We start from the raw sequence: 12,761 nt of genomic DNA on the forward strand, positions 1-12,761 counted from the left end.
GTCATGGGTGATGAATGTTTGCAACCTACTGCGAAGCCTCATACCGCAATATAAGGAACGTCAAATACTAAGAAAGGGCGGCCTATGAAAGAATTACTACTTTCAATAAGTACACTTAAACGGCTAATTGGGAATAGAAAAACTGTAAAAAGCCCTCTGAGAAAGCCCCCCTCTAACCTTTGATAGTAAGCTTTTCTGTAGTCTGCCTGTTGATGTATTTTCCGTTTGAACTGTGCACAACATGAAGAGACGGAACACTGGCGGCTTGTCACAATGCCCCCCGATGACATCACAATAGCGCTGCTGCCTAGAAAACAAGCTGCGCAGAAGAAGTTGTTCTTTGGGTGGGAGGGTGGGCTAGTGGAAGGAGGGGGCAATCTCTTTTTTTCCCGGGTGGTAGGGGGATGACAGGAGAAGGGAAGCGGGTGGTGAGAAAGGTACAGAGGGCAGGGTTTGGGGGCTGGGAAGGAAAGGGAAAAGATTAGGGTTTGGGGATGATGAAAGGGCTTTCTACGGGTAAGGATGGCAAAGGGTGGCAGTGACGGAAAGTCAGGCAACCTGTCCTGTCCGTCTTTTTGTATCGTGAATTGGAAAGACTGCAAGGGGGAGGGGAGTTGCTTGCGCCCTAAAGGAGGAGTTATTCAGATTCATTGCAGTGGGCGGCGGCTGCAAAACGCACCATTCTTCTTGTTTTGGCTCTGCAAAGCAGCCTTTTCAAGGGTTGGCTTGGGTGACAAAATGTCTTGTGTAGGCGTGGGTTTGTCTCCCTCTCGCTCTCTCTCCCTAAGATGTGTCCGGCATAGGCCAGGGTGCCACTCGAGGCCCAAACCAATTCTGGTTATCGCTTCTCGGCCTTTTGGCTAAGATCAAGTGTAGTATCTGTTCTTATCAGTTTAATATCTGATACGTCCCCTATCTGGGGACCATATATTAAATGGATTTTTAGAACAGGGAGATGGAAAAAGAGCTTGCTCTGTCCACTCCACGCATTGACCTGGTATTGCAGTACCTCCAGGAACGGTGCACCCCTTCTTAACCCAGTTTCCAAAAGCAGAACTCAATTCACCTGATTCATATTAGCCCGATTTAATGAATTGGAAGAAAGCATACGTCTTCATATGCACCTCAATTTGGCCCATTCACTTTTCACACTTCCTCCTTTTGTTTTTTATCTTTCACACTTTTGACTTTCTTTATTCATCCAAATAGCAAACTCATCACCACTCAACCTGACCAACTCGGCTATGTCCCCGTGCTGCAGTTCTCTGTCTTATCTAGATCATTTGCAATTGAATGGAATAGATCCCTTTTGGACAAAGTGGATTCACCTGCTGCTGCAGTGACCACAGGTGTGATAACATCTAGAATTGGCATCTGGTGCGATCTCTCCGCTTCCACTCCAAAGAAAGTTACCTGTTTATTCCTATCATGCATTGGTTTTTGGGGTTTTCTTTGAGTAATGATGATCTCTTTAGTAGTCTGTTGGCGCCCTCTCCTGGAGGAATAGTTTGCTTGCTCTTGGACATTCTAAAAGAGAGGTCATGATAGACATTGAGCTTCTGAGCTCAATTGGGGACAGTCATGGGTGATGAATGTTTGCAACCTACTGCGAAGCCTCATACCGCAATATAAGGAACGTCAAATACTAAGAAAGGGCGGCCTATGAAAGAATTACTACTTTCAATAAGTACACTTAAACGGCTAATTGGGAATAGAAAAACTGTAAAAAGCCCTCTGAGAAAGCCCCCCTCTAACCTTTGATAGTAAGCTTTTCTGTAGTCTGCCTGTTGATGTATTTTCCGTTTGAACTGTGCACAACATGAAGAGACGGAACACTGGCGGCTTGTCACAATGCCCCCCAATGACATCACAATAGCGCTGCTGCCTAGAAAACAAGCTGCGCAGAAGAAGTTGTTCTTTGGGTGGGAGGGTGGGCTAGTGGAAGGAGGGGGCAATCTCTTTTTTTCCCGGGTGGTAGGGGGATGACAGGAGAAGGGAAGCGGGTGGTGAGAAAGGTACAGAGGGCAGGGTTTGGGGGCTGGGAAGGAAAGGGAAAAGATTAGGGTTTGGGGATGATGAAAGGGCTTTCTACGGGTAAGGATGGCAAAGGGTGGCAGTGACGGAAAGTCAGGCAACCTGTCCTGTCCGTCTTTTTGTATCGTGAATTGGAAAGACTGCAAGGGGGAGGGGAGTTGCTTGCGCCCTAAAGGAGGAGTTATTCAGATTCATTGCAGTGGGCGGCGGCTGCAAAACGCACCATTCTTCTTGTTTTGGCTCTGCAAAGCAGCCTTTTCAAGGGTTGGCTTGGGTGACAAAATGTCTTGTGTAGGCGTGGGTTTGTCTCCCTCTCGCTCTCTCTCCCTAAGATGTGTCCGGCATAGGCCAGGGTGCCACTCGAGGCCCAAACCAATTCTGGTTATCGCTTCTCGGCCTTTTGGCTAAGATCAAGTGTAGTATCTGTTCTTATCAGTTTAATATCTGATACGTCCCCTATCTGGGGACCATATATTAAATGGATTTTTAGAACAGGGAGATGGAAAAAGAGCTTGCTCTGTCCACTCCACGCATTGACCTGGTATTGCAGTACCTCCAGGAACGGTGCACCCCTTCTTAACCCAGTTTCCAAAAGCAGAACTCAATTCACCTGATTCATATTAGCCCGATTTAATGAATTGGAAGAAAGCATACGTCTTCATATGCACCTCAATTTGGCCCATTCACTTTTCACACTTCCTCCTTTTGTTTTTTATCTTTCACACTTTTGACTTTCTTTATTCATCCAAATAGCAAACTCATCACCACTCAACCTGACCAACTCGGCTATGTCCCCGTGCTGCAGTTCTCTGTCTTATCTAGATCATTTGCAATTGAATGGAATAGATCCCTTTTGGACAAAGTGGATTCACCTGCTGCTGCAGTGACCACAGGTGTGATAACATCTAGAATTGGCATCTGGTGCGATCTCTCCGCTTCCACTCCAAAGAAAGTTACCTGTTTATTCCTATCATGCATTGGTTTTTGGGGTTTTCTTTGAGTAATGATGATCTCTTTAGTAGTCTGTTGGCGCCCTCTCCTGGAGGAATAGTTTGCTTGCTCTTGGACATTCTAAAAGAGAGGTCATGATAGACATTGAGCTTCTGAGCTCAATTGGGGACAGTCATGGGTGATGAATGTTTGCAACCTACTGCGAAGCCTCATACCGCAATATAAGGAACGTCAAATACTAAGAAAGGGCGGCCTATGAAAGAATTACTACTTTCAATAAGTACACTTAAACGGCTAATTGGGAATAGAAAAACTGTAAAAAGCCCTCTGAGAAAGCCCCCCTCTAACCTTTGATAGTAAGCTTTTCTGTAGTCTGCCTGTTGATGTATTTTCCGTTTGAACTGTGCACAACATGAAGAGACGGAACACTGGCGGCTTGTCACAATGCCCCCCGATGACATCACAATAGCGCTGCTGCCTAGAAAACAAGCTGCGCAGAAGAAGTTGTTCTTTGGGTGGGAGGGTGGGCTAGTGGAAGGAGGGGGCAATCTCTTTTTTTCCCGGGTGGTAGGGGGATGACAGGAGAAGGGAAGCGGGTGGTGAGAAAGGTACAGAGGGCAGGGTTTGGGGGCTGGGAAGGAAAGGGAAAAGATTAGGGTTTGGGGATGATGAAAGGGCTTTCTACGGGTAAGGATGGCAAAGGGTGGCAGTGACGGAAAGTCAGGCAACCTGTCCTGTCCGTCTTTTTGTATCGTGAATTGGAAAGACTGCAAGGGGGAGGGGAGTTGCTTGCGCCCTAAAGGAGGAGTTATTCAGATTCATTGCAGTGGGCGGCGGCTGCAAAACGCACCATTCTTCTTGTTTTGGCTCTGCAAAGCAGCCTTTTCAAGGGTTGGCTTGGGTGACAAAATGTCTTGTGTAGGCGTGGGTTTGTCTCCCTCTCGCTCTCTCTCCCTAAGATGTGTCCGGCATAGGCCAGGGTGCCACTCGAGGCCCAAACCAATTCTGGTTATCGCTTCTCGGCCTTTTGGCTAAGATCAAGTGTAGTATCTGTTCTTATCAGTTTAATATCTGATACGTCCCCTATCTGGGGACCATATATTAAATGGATTTTTAGAACAGGGAGATGGAAAAAGAGCTTGCTCTGTCCACTCCACGCATTGACCTGGTATTGCAGTACCTCCAGGAACGGTGCACCCCTTCTTAACCCAGTTTCCAAAAGCAGAACTCAATTCACCTGATTCATATTAGCCCGATTTAATGAATTGGAAGAAAGCATACGTCTTCATATGCACCTCAATTTGGCCCATTCACTTTTCACACTTCCTCCTTTTGTTTTTTATCTTTCACACTTTTGACTTTCTTTATTCATCCAAATAGCAAACTCATCACCACTCAACCTGACCAACTCGGCTATGTCCCCGTGCTGCAGTTCTCTGTCTTATCTAGATCATTTGCAATTGAATGGAATAGATCCCTTTTGGACAAAGTGGATTCACCTGCTGCTGCAGTGACCACAGGTGTGATAACATCTAGAATTGGCATCTGGTGCGATCTCTCCGCTTCCACTCCAAAGAAAGTTACCTGTTTATTCCTATCATGCATTGGTTTTTGGGGTTTTCTTTGAGTAATGATGATCTCTTTAGTAGTCTGTTGGCGCCCTCTCCTGGAGGAATAGTTTGCTTGCTCTTGGACATTCTAAAAGAGAGGTCATGATAGACATTGAGCTTCTGAGCTCAATTGGGGACAGTCATGGGTGATGAATGTTTGCAACCTACTGCGAAGCCTCATACCGCAATATAAGGAACGTCAAATACTAAGAAAGGGCGGCCTATGAAAGAATTACTACTTTCAATAAGTACACTTAAACGGCTAATTGGGAATAGAAAAACTGTAAAAAGCCCTCTGAGAAAGCCCCCCTCTAACCTTTGATAGTAAGCTTTTCTGTAGTCTGCCTGTTGATGTATTTTCCGTTTGAACTGTGCACAACATGAAGAGACGGAACACTGGCGGCTTGTCACAATGCCCCCCGATGACATCACAATAGCGCTGCTGCCTAGAAAACAAGCTGCGCAGAAGAAGTTGTTCTTTGGGTGGGAGGGTGGGCTAGTGGAAGGAGGGGGCAATCTCTTTTTTTCCCGGGTGGTAGGGGGATGACAGGAGAAGGGAAGCGGGTGGTGAGAAAGGTACAGAGGGCAGGGTTTGGGGGCTGGGAAGGAAAGGGAAAAGATTAGGGTTTGGGGATGATGAAAGGGCTTTCTACGGGTAAGGATGGCAAAGGGTGGCAGTGACGGAAAGTCAGGCAACCTGTCCTGTCCGTCTTTTTGTATCGTGAATTGGAAAGACTGCAAGGGGGAGGGGAGTTGCTTGCGCCCTAAAGGAGGAGTTATTCAGATTCATTGCAGTGGGCGGCGGCTGCAAAACGCACCATTCTTCTTGTTTTGGCTCTGCAAAGCAGCCTTTTCAAGGGTTGGCTTGGGTGACAAAATGTCTTGTGTAGGCGTGGGTTTGTCTCCCTCTCGCTCTCTCTCCCTAAGATGTGTCCGGCATAGGCCAGGGTGCCACTCGAGGCCCAAACCAATTCTGGTTATCGCTTCTCGGCCTTTTGGCTAAGATCAAGTGTAGTATCTGTTCTTATCAGTTTAATATCTGATACGTCCCCTATCTGGGGACCATATATTAAATGGATTTTTAGAACAGGGAGATGGAAAAAGAGCTTGCTCTGTCCACTCCACGCATTGACCTGGTATTGCAGTACCTCCAGGAACGGTGCACCCCTTCTTAACCCAGTTTCCAAAAGCAGAACTCAATTCACCTGATTCATATTAGCCCGATTTAATGAATTGGAAGAAAGCATACGTCTTCATATGCACCTCAATTTGGCCCATTCACTTTTCACACTTCCTCCTTTTGTTTTTTATCTTTCACACTTTTGACTTTCTTTATTCATCCAAATAGCAAACTCATCACCACTCAACCTGACCAACTCGGCTATGTCCCCGTGCTGCAGTTCTCTGTCTTATCTAGATCATTTGCAATTGAATGGAATAGATCCCTTTTGGACAAAGTGGATTCACCTGCTGCTGCAGTGACCACAGGTGTGATAACATCTAGAATTGGCATCTGGTGCGATCTCTCCGCTTCCACTCCAAAGAAAGTTACCTGTTTATTCCTATCATGCATTGGTTTTTGGGGTTTTCTTTGAGTAATGATGATCTCTTTAGTAGTCTGTTGGCGCCCTCTCCTGGAGGAATAGTTTGCTTGCTCTTGGACATTCTAAAAGAGAGGTCATGATAGACATTGAGCTTCTGAGCTCAATTGGGGACAGTCATGGGTGATGAATGTTTGCAACCTACTGCGAAGCCTCATACCGCAATATAAGGAACGTCAAATACTAAGAAAGGGCGGCCTATGAAAGAATTACTACTTTCAATAAGTACACTTAAACGGCTAATTGGGAATAGAAAAACTGTAAAAAGCCCTCTGAGAAAGCCCCCCTCTAACCTTTGATAGTAAGCTTTTCTGTAGTCTGCCTGTTGATGTATTTTCCGTTTGAACTGTGCACAACATGAAGAGACGGAACACTGGCGGCTTGTCACAATGCCCCCCGATGACATCACAATAGCGCTGCTGCCTAGAAAACAAGCTGCGCAGAAGAAGTTGTTCTTTGGGTGGGAGGGTGGGCTAGTGGAAGGAGGGGGCAATCTCTTTTTTTCCCGGGTGGTAGGGGGATGACAGGAGAAGGGAAGCGGGTGGTGAGAAAGGTACAGAGGGCAGGGTTTGGGGGCTGGGAAGGAAAGGGAAAAGATTAGGGTTTGGGGATGATGAAAGGGCTTTCTACGGGTAAGGATGGCAAAGGGTGGCAGTGACGGAAAGTCAGGCAACCTGTCCTGTCCGTCTTTTTGTATCGTGAATTGGAAAGACTGCAAGGGGGAGGGGAGTTGCTTGCGCCCTAAAGGAGGAGTTATTCAGATTCATTGCAGTGGGCGGCGGCTGCAAAACGCACCATTCTTCTTGTTTTGGCTCTGCAAAGCAGCCTTTTCAAGGGTTGGCTTGGGTGACAAAATGTCTTGTGTAGGCGTGGGTTTGTCTCCCTCTCGCTCTCTCTCCCTAAGATGTGTCCGGCATAGGCCAGGGTGCCACTCGAGGCCCAAACCAATTCTGGTTATCGCTTCTCGGCCTTTTGGCTAAGATCAAGTGTAGTATCTGTTCTTATCAGTTTAATATCTGATACGTCCCCTATCTGGGGACCATATATTAAATGGATTTTTAGAACAGGGAGATGGAAAAAGAGCTTGCTCTGTCCACTCCACGCATTGACCTGGTATTGCAGTACCTCCAGGAACGGTGCACCCCTTCTTAACCCAGTTTCCAAAAGCAGAACTCAATTCACCTGATTCATATTAGCCCGATTTAATGAATTGGAAGAAAGCATACGTCTTCATATGCACCTCAATTTGGCCCATTCACTTTTCACACTTCCTCCTTTTGTTTTTTATCTTTCACACTTTTGACTTTCTTTATTCATCCAAATAGCAAACTCATCACCACTCAACCTGACCAACTCGGCTATGTCCCCGTGCTGCAGTTCTCTGTCTTATCTAGATCATTTGCAATTGAATGGAATAGATCCCTTTTGGACAAAGTGGATTCACCTGCTGCTGCAGTGACCACAGGTGTGATAACATCTAGAATTGGCATCTGGTGCGATCTCTCCGCTTCCACTCCAAAGAAAGTTACCTGTTTATTCCTATCATGCATTGGTTTTTGGGGTTTTCTTTGAGTAATGATGATCTCTTTAGTAGTCTGTTGGCGCCCTCTCCTGGAGGAATAGTTTGCTTGCTCTTGGACATTCTAAAAGAGAGGTCATGATAGACATTGAGCTTCTGAGCTCAATTGGGGACAGTCATGGGTGATGAATGTTTGCAACCTACTGCGAAGCCTCATACCGCAATATAAGGAACGTCAAATACTAAGAAAGGGCGGCCTATGAAAGAATTACTACTTTCAATAAGTACACTTAAACGGCTAATTGGGAATAGAAAAACTGTAAAAAGCCCTCTGAGAAAGCCCCCCTCTAACCTTTGATAGTAAGCTTTTCTGTAGTCTGCCTGTTGATGTATTTTCCGTTTGAACTGTGCACAACATGAAGAGACGGAACACTGGCGGCTTGTCACAATGCCCCCCGATGACATCACAATAGCGCTGCTGCCTAGAAAACAAGCTGCGCAGAAGAAGTTGTTCTTTGGGTGGGAGGGTGGGCTAGTGGAAGGAGGGGGCAATCTCTTTTTTTCCCGGGTGGTAGGGGGATGACAGGAGAAGGGAAGCGGGTGGTGAGAAAGGTACAGAGGGCAGGGTTTGGGGGCTGGGAAGGAAAGGGAAAAGATTAGGGTTTGGGGATGATGAAAGGGCTTTCTACGGGTAAGGATGGCAAAGGGTGGCAGTGACGGAAAGTCAGGCAACCTGTCCTGTCCGTCTTTTTGTATCGTGAATTGGAAAGACTGCAAGGGGGAGGGGAGTTGCTTGCGCCCTAAAGGAGGAGTTATTCAGATTCATTGCAGTGGGCGGCGGCTGCAAAACGCACCATTCTTCTTGTTTTGGCTCTGCAAAGCAGCCTTTTCAAGGGTTGGCTTGGGTGACAAAATGTCTTGTGTAGGCGTGGGTTTGTCTCCCTCTCGCTCTCTCTCCCTAAGATGTGTCCGGCATAGGCCAGGGTGCCACTCGAGGCCCAAACCAATTCTGGTTATCGCTTCTCGGCCTTTTGGCTAAGATCAAGTGTAGTATCTGTTCTTATCAGTTTAATATCTGATACGTCCCCTATCTGGGGACCATATATTAAATGGATTTTTAGAACAGGGAGATGGAAAAAGAGCTTGCTCTGTCCACTCCACGCATTGACCTGGTATTGCAGTACCTCCAGGAACGGTGCACCCCTTCTTAACCCAGTTTCCAAAAGCAGAACTCAATTCACCTGATTCATATTAGCCCGATTTAATGAATTGGAAGAAAGCATACGTCTTCATATGCACCTCAATTTGGCCCATTCACTTTTCACACTTCCTCCTTTTGTTTTTTATCTTTCACACTTTTGACTTTCTTTATTCATCCAAATAGCAAACTCATCACCACTCAACCTGACCAACTCGGCTATGTCCCCGTGCTGCAGTTCTCTGTCTTATCTAGATCATTTGCAATTGAATGGAATAGATCCCTTTTGGACAAAGTGGATTCACCTGCTGCTGCAGTGACCACAGGTGTGATAACATCTAGAATTGGCATCTGGTGCGATCTCTCCGCTTCCACTCCAAAGAAAGTTACCTGTTTATTCCTATCATGCATTGGTTTTTGGGGTTTTCTTTGAGTAATGATGATCTCTTTAGTAGTCTGTTGGCGCCCTCTCCTGGAGGAATAGTTTGCTTGCTCTTGGACATTCTAAAAGAGAGGTCATGATAGACATTGAGCTTCTGAGCTCAATTGGGGACAGTCATGGGTGATGAATGTTTGCAACCTACTGCGAAGCCTCATACCGCAATATAAGGAACGTCAAATACTAAGAAAGGGCGGCCTATGAAAGAATTACTACTTTCAATAAGTACACTTAAACGGCTAATTGGGAATAGAAAAACTGTAAAAAGCCCTCTGAGAAAGCCCCCCTCTAACCTTTGATAGTAAGCTTTTCTGTAGTCTGCCTGTTGATGTATTTTCCGTTTGAACTGTGCACAACATGAAGAGACGGAACACTGGCGGCTTGTCACAATGCCCCCCGATGACATCACAATAGCGCTGCTGCCTAGAAAACAAGCTGCGCAGAAGAAGTTGTTCTTTGGGTGGGAGGGTGGGCTAGTGGAAGGAGGGGGCAATCTCTTTTTTTCCCGGGTGGTAGGGGGATGACAGGAGAAGGGAAGCGGGTGGTGAGAAAGGTACAGAGGGCAGGGTTTGGGGGCTGGGAAGGAAAGGGAAAAGATTAGGGTTTGGGGATGATGAAAGGGCTTTCTACGGGTAAGGATGGCAAAGGGTGGCAGTGACGGAAAGTCAGGCAACCTGTCCTGTCCGTCTTTTTGTATCGTGAATTGGAAAGACTGCAAGGGGGAGGGGAGTTGCTTGCGCCCTAAAGGAGGAGTTATTCAGATTCATTGCAGTGGGCGGCGGCTGCAAAACGCACCATTCTTCTTGTTTTGGCTCTGCAAAGCAGCCTTTTCAAGGGTTGGCTTGGGTGACAAAATGTCTTGTGTAGGCGTGGGTTTGTCTCCCTCTCGCTCTCTCTCCCTAAGATGTGTCCGGCATAGGCCAGGGTGCCACTCGAGGCCCAAACCAATTCTGGTTATCGCTTCTCGGCCTTTTGGCTAAGATCAAGTGTAGTATCTGTTCTTATCAGTTTAATATCTGATACGTCCCCTATCTGGGGACCATATATTAAATGGATTTTTAGAACAGGGAGATGGAAAAAGAGCTTGCTCTGTCCACTCCACGCATTGACCTGGTATTGCAGTACCTCCAGGAACGGTGCACCCCTTCTTAACCCAGTTTCCAAAAGCAGAACTCAATTCACCTGATTCATATTAGCCCGATTTAATGAATTGGAAGAAAGCATACGTCTTCATATGCACCTCAATTTGGCCCATTCACTTTTCACACTTCCTCCTTTTGTTTTTTATCTTTCACACTTTTGACTTTCTTTATTCATCCAAATAGCAAACTCATCACCACTCAACCTGACCAACTCGGCTATGTCCCCGTGCTGCAGTTCTCTGTCTTATCTAGATCATTTGCAATTGAATGGAATAGATCCCTTTTGGACAAAGTGGATTCACCTGCTGCTGCAGTGACCACAGGTGTGATAACATCTAGAATTGGCATCTGGTGCGATCTCTCCGCTTCCACTCCAAAGAAAGTTACCTGTTTATTCCTATCATGCATTGGTTTTTGGGGTTTTCTTTGAGTAATGATGATCTCTTTAGTAGTCTGTTGGCGCCCTCTCCTGGAGGAATAGTTTGCTTGCTCTTGGACATTCTAAAAGAGAGGTCATGATAGACATTGAGCTTCTGAGCTCAATTGGGGACAGTCATGGGTGATGAATGTTTGCAACCTACTGCGAAGCCTCATACCGCAATATAAGGAACGTCAAATACTAAGAAAGGGCGGCCTATGAAAGAATTACTACTTTCAATAAGTACACTTAAACGGCTAATTGGGAATAGAAAAACTGTAAAAAGCCCTCTGAGAAAGCCCCCCTCTAACCTTTGATAGTAAGCTTTTCTGTAGTCTGCCTGTTGATGTATTTTCCGTTTGAACTGTGCACAACATGAAGAGACGGAACACTGGCGGCTTGTCACAATGCCCCCCGATGACATCACAATAGCGCTGCTGCCTAGAAAACAAGCTGCGCAGAAGAAGTTGTTCTTTGGGTGGGAGGGTGGGCTAGTGGAAGGAGGGGGCAATCTCTTTTTTTCCCGGGTGGTAGGGGGATGACAGGAGAAGGGAAGCGGGTGGTGAGAAAGGTACAGAGGGCAGGGTTTGGGGGCTGGGAAGGAAAGGGAAAAGATTAGGGTTTGGGGATGATGAAAGGGCTTTCTACGGGTAAGGATGGCAAAGGGTGGCAGTGACGGAAAGTCAGGCAACCTGTCCTGTCCGTCTTTTTGTATCGTGAATTGGAAAGACTGCAAGGGGGAGGGGAGTTGCTTGCGCCCTAAAGGAGGAGTTATTCAGATTCATTGCAGTGGGCGGCGGCTGCAAAACGCACCATTCTTCTTGTTTTGGCTCTGCAAAGCAGCCTTTTCAAGGGTTGGCTTGGGTGACAAAATGTCTTGTGTAGGCGTGGGTTTGTCTCCCTCTCGCTCTCTCTCCCTAAGATGTGTCCGGCATAGGCCAGGGTGCCACTCGAGGCCCAAACCAATTCTGGTTATCGCTTCTCGGCCTTTTGGCTAAGATCAAGTGTAGTATCTGTTCTTATCAGTTTAATATCTGATACGTCCCCTATCTGGGGACCATATATTAAATGGATTTTTAGAACAGGGAGATGGAAAAAGAGCTTGCTCTGTCCACTCCACGCATTGACCTGGTATTGCAGTACCTCCAGGAACGGTGCACCCCTTCTTAACCCAGTTTCCAAAAGCAGAACTCAATTCACCTGATTCATATTAGCCCGATTTAATGAATTGGAAGAAAGCATACGTCTTCATATGCACCTCAATTTGGCCCATTCACTTTTCACACTTCCTCCTTTTGTTTTTTATCTTTCACACTTTTGACTTTCTTTATTCATCCAAATAGCAAACTCATCACCACTCAACCTGACCAACTCGGCTATGTCCCCGTGCTGCAGTTCTCTGTCTTATCTAGATCATTTGCAATTGAATGGAATAGATCCCTTTTGGACAAAGTGGATTCACCTGCTGCTGCAGTGACCACAGGTGTGATAACATCTAGAATTGGCATCTGGTGCGATCTCTCCGCTTCCACTCCAAAGAAAGTTACCTGTTTATTCCTATCATGCATTGGTTTTTGGGGTTTTCTTTGAGTAATGATGATCTCTTTAGTAGTCTGTTGGCGCCCTCTCCTGGAGGAATAGTTTGCTTGCTCTTGGACATTCTAAAAGAGAGGTCATGATAGACATTGAGCTTCTGAGCTCAATTGGGGACAGTCATGGGTGATGAATGTTTGCAACCTACTGCGAAGCCTCATACCGCAATATAAGGAACGTCAAATACTAAGAAAGGGCGGCCTATGAAAGAATTACTACTTTCAATAAGTACACTTAAACGGCTAATTGGGAATAG

The 12,761-nt window shown here is 46.3% G+C and overlaps 8 non-coding genes across 8 annotated transcripts; all 8 read left to right on the forward strand.

Annotated features, from left to right (window-relative positions):
- The first annotated feature begins 840 nt into the window (after window positions 1-840).
- LOC142268073 (U2 spliceosomal RNA) lies at window positions 841-1,031 on the forward strand. The gene has a single exon (XR_012733853.1). It is a non-coding gene; the product is annotated as a U2 spliceosomal RNA (small nuclear RNA).
- Window positions 1,032-2,418: 1,387 nt separating this feature from the next.
- LOC142268074 (U2 spliceosomal RNA) lies at window positions 2,419-2,609 on the forward strand. The gene has a single exon (XR_012733854.1). It is a non-coding gene; the product is annotated as a U2 spliceosomal RNA (small nuclear RNA).
- Window positions 2,610-3,996: 1,387 nt separating this feature from the next.
- LOC142268075 (U2 spliceosomal RNA) lies at window positions 3,997-4,187 on the forward strand. Its single transcript, XR_012733855.1, has one exon. It is a non-coding gene; the product is annotated as a U2 spliceosomal RNA (small nuclear RNA).
- Window positions 4,188-5,574: 1,387 nt separating this feature from the next.
- On the forward strand, window positions 5,575-5,765 carry LOC142268076 (U2 spliceosomal RNA). The gene has a single exon (XR_012733856.1). It is a non-coding gene; the product is annotated as a U2 spliceosomal RNA (small nuclear RNA).
- A 1,387-nt stretch (window positions 5,766-7,152) lies between these two features.
- Window positions 7,153-7,343, forward strand: LOC142268077 (U2 spliceosomal RNA). Its single transcript, XR_012733857.1, has one exon. It is a non-coding gene; the product is annotated as a U2 spliceosomal RNA (small nuclear RNA).
- A 1,387-nt stretch (window positions 7,344-8,730) lies between these two features.
- On the forward strand, window positions 8,731-8,921 carry LOC142268078 (U2 spliceosomal RNA). The gene has a single exon (XR_012733858.1). It is a non-coding gene; the product is annotated as a U2 spliceosomal RNA (small nuclear RNA).
- A 1,387-nt stretch (window positions 8,922-10,308) lies between these two features.
- On the forward strand, window positions 10,309-10,499 carry LOC142268079 (U2 spliceosomal RNA). Its single transcript, XR_012733859.1, has one exon. It is a non-coding gene; the product is annotated as a U2 spliceosomal RNA (small nuclear RNA).
- Window positions 10,500-11,886: 1,387 nt separating this feature from the next.
- LOC142268080 (U2 spliceosomal RNA) lies at window positions 11,887-12,077 on the forward strand. Its single transcript, XR_012733860.1, has one exon. It is a non-coding gene; the product is annotated as a U2 spliceosomal RNA (small nuclear RNA).
- Window positions 12,078-12,761: the final 684 nt, after the last annotated feature.

This window comes from Anomaloglossus baeobatrachus, unplaced genomic scaffold (assembly GCF_048569485.1).
Source record: "Anomaloglossus baeobatrachus isolate aAnoBae1 unplaced genomic scaffold, aAnoBae1.hap1 Scaffold_2985, whole genome shotgun sequence".
NCBI lineage: Eukaryota > Metazoa > Chordata > Amphibia > Anura > Aromobatidae > Anomaloglossus > Anomaloglossus baeobatrachus.